Genomic DNA, 7,763 nt, shown 5'->3' with positions numbered 1-7,763 from the left:
GATTAGCAGACAATGTGCGTCGCGGAAGAACGGGAATATATGCGCTCAGGCTTATTGATGATAGCAGTTATGTGTGGCACTTTTATGGTTGTTGTCTTCCCTGTCACATGTGCCATTATCCCTCATGACAACCGTCGATAGATAGGAGACAAAAATTTGTTTTTTATTACTACAAGAAAATAGAAAATTATCAATAAAAAGTATTTAATCATAATTTTAATATCTTATCTCAATCAAATATATTTTACTCGCAAGTAATTACAGCCTAAACTATTTACATTTTGAGATATAAAGAGACACTGTTCTTAAGTTAATTATGTAATTGGTTGAGTGTGGAAAATACTTGGCTAGGTCCAATAATAAATGACGTCTTGATTCTCATAGTTAGATGATATTCTTGTGCCAAAAATGTAAATTTTTTATTTACAACAATTACAAAATATTAAATATGTTATACTATTTTAAAAGCTACATTCACGTACTCATTAATATTTTCAATAATAATGATTTTAAGTTACTTATTAATGTATTTTCAATAATAATACGCGTTAATGAAAGACAGATATAATAATATAAAATAATCATTATTTTTGTAGTATAATCAATATTTTTTTAATACATAATTAATTGTGAGATAAAATTATATATAATGATTATAGTTGATGTGATATATTTTTTTCAAATGTATTTAAAATACTTTTTCTTAAGTTAAAGAATAGTTTTTACAAAATAATTATATCTGCTAGTTCACTTAATTAACTCCTGTATTTACCAGCTCACTAACTGTACTACCTCTCTTGGCGTTATTTTTTTGTTCACGACCATTAACTCTCTCAAGAGTTACTGAACTGGTAAATATAAGAGTTAATTTTTACAATTAGAAACTAATTATAATTTTTATAAATTTAATTATCTTCAATAAAACTTTAAAATTCATTGTTGTAATAAAATAATAATTCTTGCCACTAAATAAATATAATTTGTGATAATATTAAAATTATCATTAATTATTTTTTATCGATAATTTTCTATCTCTTTGCCATAGATTTTATCTTTTTTAATTTTTTATTTCGATCTACTTTTTCTATATATTTTCTCTCTCTTGCCCCACGATTTTTACACCACATTTTCTCTCACTTAAGATTATCCACACGGCAATCATCTCAAAAAGCAATAGGAGATGAATAGGAAAATGAAATAGAAGATCCAATGCCGAAATTGAATAGTGGGATTTTTTAAATTTTAATTGCATTTACTGTCATGTATATAAGAGGTGGCAAAATAGTAACCTCGAATTAATTGATTTTTTACAATTGCAAGATTCTGATCGTCGATTTTAAAAGTGGCTAAAATATGGTGAGATGGAAAAAATTGAGATTTTTTAATTTGAGGATTTTATTGATTGGACATTTTTTTAATTAGTCTTTCATCCGCTACATAAACACTTACATGTAAAAAAAAAATATCAAATTGCATAATATAAATGAGCAAAAAATCCTCTATAAAAAATAAAATAGTAAATTGTTTCATGTGTTGTCATAAGAGGATATTTGCTCATTTCGTATATCAGATGAGTAAATTGCATTTAACCCCATTTTTTTTATAACATGCACTTATTTCACCTACATGTGTGGGTTACATGTGATTATATTTTTAAATTATGTATGATTTAATTATATTTTAATTCAACACATGCCAGACATATATTAATGTATTAACACGACAATGGTGCGGATTTTTCTAATTGATATCATATGATATAATATTGTATTAATATAGCATTTTTTAATATTTCTCGCTCTTCGCCAGATCCTAAGAGGAATAAGGTTCTACACAAGATTAATAAAAACATCGAATTTTTAACCTATTTTTTTTAATATAGGGTTCTTTGCATTTTGATGATAATACAGGGGCAAAAATGCAATTTACCCTTGAAATCATCATCTTGTTCACGGGTCTGTCACTTTCTCACCCTCAAACCACAGTGAAACCTAATCTTCCCAACTTTACCGTTGTGATTTCAAGAAAGAAAAGAACAAAAAAACTTTACCGTTGTGTTCCCCGCGCCGGCGCATAGTTATATAAGAGGAACATCCACGACCAGATTTTGAAAAATCAAAAATAGTGCAGAAGAAAAGCAAGAGGGCGCTCACATTGACATGCCCTTCTTTTTTAACAGCGGCGTTTTTGAACATCGTCTCAGACGTCCGGCCGCCTCCGCCGACTGCCCTCAGCCTCGATCTGTTCTTTCTTAAGGTATTTCTTGAGAGTCTGACATCACCTCATTGCATAAGAGTTCTTTTAAGTTTCTTGCATTATGGGTTCTTGCATTGTGAACTTAAGAGTATCTTGGTTAAAGGAAGTCTGTCTTCCCAACGGAAGATTTAATACGAGTACTTTTCAGTGTCACTGAATTGTGAAATTACGGCCTTACTCTTTTTCCTTTTTGTCTTTTTTAAGGTCTCGATTTGTTATTTCAAGGTTCTTGAATTTCAATTACACATGGGTTCTATTGTATGTCTTGGATTACGACTGCAGTCTGCGGACAAGTGTCTGGGACTTACATACAAGGATGCTGGTGTGGACATTGTTGCTGGATCAGAACTTGTTCAGAGAATAGGCAAGATGGCTCTCTGAATTGGAGGTTTTGGAGGTTTTGAAGGCTTTTCCCTTTGGGTATGGTTGTTTTTTCATATGATTATATTCAGTAATGATCCTGTTGTCATTTTGATCGCATGTGTCTTGAGGGATATTAATACATATTGCCTACACTCACAAACTAGTCAATTTTTTGGCAGTCTTGTTTTTCAGAGCTTCTTTCTTGAAGGCAGATTTGGCTTTGCTTATTCCACTTGCATTTTCTGTGTCTAGCTTTTCCTTTTTTCTTTTTGGCTCTGATTTCATTGGTCTTTTCCCATCTTATAATGTTATTTAATTGCATCCAAATGCTTTCGCAGGGGATTCGTATAGAGATGGAGTGGGAACGAAACTTATGTTGGGTTTAGGGACTCGAATCGACGAGACTACTGGCATTGAATTGGTAATCTTTTGGTCTTTTACATGTTCTTTGTTAATAATGCATGCGTTAATCATTGTTTCGAATCAAGTTTTCACGAGTGTTAATGATATAGTAACTCCTAGGGCAAAACCTTTGTTTTTCCAAATCTGCCAGGAGAACCTGCAGGCTTTGGATTGGATTGTCATCTTTGTCCGCTGGCTGATCTTCCCTACCATTAGGTTGGGAAAGAATGTGAGTCTAGCAATGTTATAACTTGCGTGAATGTTGTGTTTCAGAAAAGTTATTTACAAATACATATTTGGTTGCAGTTGTTAATATATTTTGCTTGTGTGAATGTATTGGCCATGATTTTCATTTTCCATCCGTATAAATTGCTGCCAATGATCCTTGGTTTACGTGGGATTTTGTTTCTGAAAATGTTTGGCTGCAGTTGTTAATATATGGGGCTAGGATATACTAGAAATATGATGATTTTTGTTAGTCACACCATGTCGATTATCTTACACAATCTAGCATAAGACAGTTGCTTGAAACTAATGGGACCCCACATGTATCTTCACTTAGATCAGCAACTATGAACCTACTTTAGGAACAGTAAGTAACACTTTGTTTTTCCTGCTATTATCTTTGTTGCCGATCAAGTTCACTTATCTTCTTTCTTAATGCATATATGTGATTCGCTGAATATGAGCTTGACTTTAAATATCTCAATTTCCTCTTTGGACTGTAATGGAACTTCGTAAACCAATTGATACTTGCTCAATTGATGGGCCAGCAAAATATCTTTTCTCAAGTGCATCAAGTGCGGCATTTGTTCTTATGCCTTTTAATTGGAGAGTGCTACAATGTTGTATCTATGTTGTTTTCTTCCATGTCTGTTCGTAATTCTGTCTTGATACAAAGTATAGAGATTCAATAGAGTCACACGGAATTGCTGTTATCAATTCTTTTATTTGCAAGTTTTATTTGTTGAAAAAAGCACTATACTCTAAATTTGATGCAGGCAATGCCGTCACTGAAGTCTCGCTGAAACCCATATTTATTTGCAAGTTTGTTTCTAATTGCATTAAAATTGTGAAATTGTTCGATAGGTTTTGGGTCCCACAACCCATTGACTAGGTAAGGTGAGTATTTATTTATTGGTGAATTTCTATCCGTACATATAAAGTGAAATTTTAAGAGATTTTCAAATAAAAATTGGACCATATTGAACTAATGTTGGAGGTGATATCTGGTTTTCTTTAGCCCTAACACATATAGCGTTCAATTAGCAAAGGGCATCACCCTACCTGATACATCATTCTCCACATGTATTAAAGTGAAGCATATAAGTTAGTATAGGTTTTTCATACTTGTTTATTAAAAGATTGAAGGCTAGAGTTTGAATTGGGTTTGCCAATTAGGTGCAAACTAGATAACCTCATATCGATAAGAATTGTGTGGGAATTTGTTGACATTTTAGAACCTAATGGTAGCCTTACGTATCTTCATAGTCTTCTCTTCAAGTTTCTAACTGAAAAGCAACCAACGGCCCCTATCAATTCTTCTTTGCTGATTTTTCTCCTATATTTTGGAATCAAGAATGGTTGAGACCATTGAGTTTATACTTTGTATAATTCAAACCTAAAATTTGCTGCTCTGATTTCTTTGGAAAGCCGTGCTTTCTCCATTCTGGTCTGGAAAGTATGGGATTAGGGATTTTTTAGGCTGCTCAAAAATGTGAATGATGCAAGTATAGAGTTGAAACCTTAATGAGAGAACAAATACCTCATCTTTTTGTAAATTTATTTTTGGTTCGTTTATTATGTTGGGTTTTCTTCATGAGCTGCCTTAAAACTTTTTGTTGTTAATACGTTTGACATTTGTGTATGATTTACGGAAACCATGTTAGTTCTTGTTATTAACAGCTTATTTTTGAAGGTGTATTACAGAATAGTATGTTGGAACATCTATATTATACAATCATGAATTATTTTTTATTTGCGAACTTTGGGATTAAATGCTATGCTAATGTGGAACAGTTGTCGAGATGCCAATTTAAAATATATTTTTCAAGATTACTTGGTAAAACTTTTGTGAGTATTATTATGTACGTTCAAGAGTTCATCAATGATTTTTAAGGAACACAAAGTTTTGATAAGTTGAAATGTATTACTAGAAAATTGTTTCTCTCTTTTGCCCAAAAGATTTGTTTTCCTTGTCAAGTGTTCTTTTGTTTTCTCGTAAAGTTCTTAAAATAAATTTTTCTCTTTGACTCAAAGATTTGTTTTTCTTGTGGGTGGTCTTCTTTAATTCTCAAAATCAGTTGTGGTCTTCTTTAATTCTCAAAATCAGCTTGAATTGCAGTAATTTCTTTCAAATTATTTAAATTAAATTTACAGCGTTTAGAATATTTTTTGTATTTGATTATTCATGGGCATATATTCATTTAATTATTTTTGATAAATGCATGAATAAGTCACGTTTTTGGATTTTCAAGGAAATCTGTTATTGATTTTTATTTCCATAAAAAGAATTGGATTCAAAACAGTTTTTGCAGCTCTTTGGAAAATTTTAAGCTGCATTAAGTTTTCTGTTTTTTAGCAAATTGCATTCATCACCATCTTTGTTTAGACTTCCAAAAAAGTACACTATTTTTTAGCAAATTGCATCCATCACTATCTTTTATTTTGATAAATGATAAAAGTCTTTTAAGATATATATACAAGTGATTTTAACACAAATAATGAGATTGGCATCTCGACTGTTTTGCAATTTAGTATGCAGTATTTGATTTCTGAATTTCGTGTGATTGTGTAATAATGATTTTTCAACAAATTTTTTTGTGATACACTTTCAAATGTTAGATGTCAATGATATGGACATATATGGAGTTTTTGTAAAATTTGTACAAAAATGCAAATGTATGACAAACAAAAATTTCTAAGAAAGCAACATGAGGCCAAAAGCCAACATAATGAACAGACCAAGAATAAATCTACAAAAACATTGGAGTATTATCTCTCTTGTAGGCCTCAACTCCGAACTGCCTTGCGTCCATCATGTTTAAAGTGGCCTTGGAATTCATAATCCTATTGCTTTCCCCATTAGAATGTTGAGAACGTGAAGGCATAATAGAAATCAGTCCGAATTTTGGGTTTGAATTATGCAAAGGATAATAAAATGGTCTCAATATTTCTTGATTTTTAAATATGGGGAAAAATCAGTAGAGGTGAAATGGATGGGGACAAAGGTTGCTTTTTGGGTAGAAATGGCAGAGAAGGATATAGGTTGTCCTATAGTTTACATGCCATTATGTGTTGCATACTTTTCTTATATGGTTGATTTTGCTCAAGTTTTCTTCTTTGTTTTTGCAGTTAAGTTAGCTGTGAAGATGATCTGAATGAAAGAGTCTGCTTAACAACATTCATGGATTTGTCGATATCAGTTGTGGCGTTCAAGTAATTCTAAGTATGAGCCTCATGGGTTCGCCGTGGAAGTAAATCTTGCCTACTGTAAATAGAACCAAGCATGTTTGTAATACTTAGATCATAATCATGTATTAAGGAAACCAGAAACAGGGAAAGTATGTCTGGTTCATGCCTAAAAGTGATACCTAGAGATCCTATGTAGTTGTTTCCTACTATCTTGTTAGTAAATATTTGATGTGGTACCATGTTTTGAGCAAGCAAGCAATTTTTCTTTTTCCTTTCTCATGTGCACTATTATACCTTCTCTATCTTTTTCTGTTTTTTTTTTATTTTTTATTTTGAGAGGAACAAACTTCACTCGAATTATCTGGCTAACTCGCCACACATGACAACATCAAGTCCAAGGGGACAGCAGGATGAATCAAGTAAACGACCAAGTAGGAAACAGACTATATATCCAATAAAAAGATTAAATACAAAATAATATTTTAACACGATTAATTTGATAGAAGATATTTTTATTATACTTTACTTGGCATAGTAAAATTTAAAATAAATAAAATGTGAATAATATATAAACACTAATCTAAACTTCAAATCCATCAATTCAAATATAGTCTAAGTGTTTCAGTCCTATTGTGAAAAGACATAAGAGCAAAACTCTGTCAAAGAAGAAAATTATTTGCCATTAATTCCTAATTTCTCTAAACTAATTAAAGAATGAACACTATATTCTTAAAAATAAATAGGCAAATAACATTTCAACGTTGTTAATTTGCTAGGAATTTTATTTAAAATAAATGATTTAAAATAAATGAGCAATACTCATTTTAATGAATATTTTCATTACCAAGAAAATTTCTTATTCTTGTTTGATAAGATATTTTTAAATAAGGTTTTAAAATTTTTTATATAGTAAACTATAATATTAATTTATTTATTTACTAATACAAAATAAGGAGAAGGGTTATGTTGGAAAAATATTTGGTTTCAAGCAATCGAAACGATGTTTTGAAATATTACAATCGGATTTAAGAAATCAAAAGCAAATAAAGCCACGTTGGAACAAATAACAAAAAGCAATTAGAAATGCTATTTCTGACAAGAAATTTAAATTGAAAACTTACAACGAGAATCGTATCGTAACAATTTCCAGTCCACTTTGAAATCATTAATTTTAACCGAATCGCAGAATTACTGCTTGCCTTGAAGAAAATATACGCCTCGTATCAGCAGTGCACCGGGTGCAACGTAATTTCTCTCAAGATAAGACGGTTACAATTCTTTTGGTTTTTAGCACTATACCGAAGAACACCTCGACCAAACACTCAGAA

General features: G+C 31.2%; 1 long non-coding RNA gene across 4 annotated transcripts; it reads left to right on the top strand.

Moving 5' to 3' along the window:
- The first annotated feature begins 1,931 nt into the window (after window positions 1–1,931).
- On the top strand, window positions 1,932–6,707 carry LOC148786796 (uncharacterized). Of its 4 annotated transcripts, none has more exons than XR_016068006.1 (5): window positions 1,932–2,256; window positions 2,539–2,676; window positions 2,958–3,040; window positions 3,173–4,138; window positions 6,376–6,707. It is a non-coding gene; the product is annotated as an uncharacterized LOC148786796 (long non-coding RNA). The 4 variants fall into 4 exon arrangements; XR_016068005.1 differs by having other exon boundaries at window positions 3,173–4,143; XR_016068003.1 differs by lacking the exon at window positions 6,376–6,707 and having other exon boundaries at window positions 1,941–2,256; window positions 3,173–3,250; window positions 4,023–6,369.
- Window positions 6,708–7,763: the final 1,056 nt, after the last annotated feature.

Source organism: Sesamum indicum, linkage group LG10, assembly GCF_026168435.1.
Source record: "Sesamum indicum cultivar Baizhima isolate 11 linkage group LG10, ASM2616843v1, whole genome shotgun sequence".
Classification (NCBI taxonomy): Eukaryota; Viridiplantae; Streptophyta; class Magnoliopsida; order Lamiales; family Pedaliaceae; genus Sesamum; species Sesamum indicum.
The sequence above is the reverse complement of the archived record's forward strand: the minus strand, read 5'-3'. Positions and strand labels throughout refer to the sequence as shown.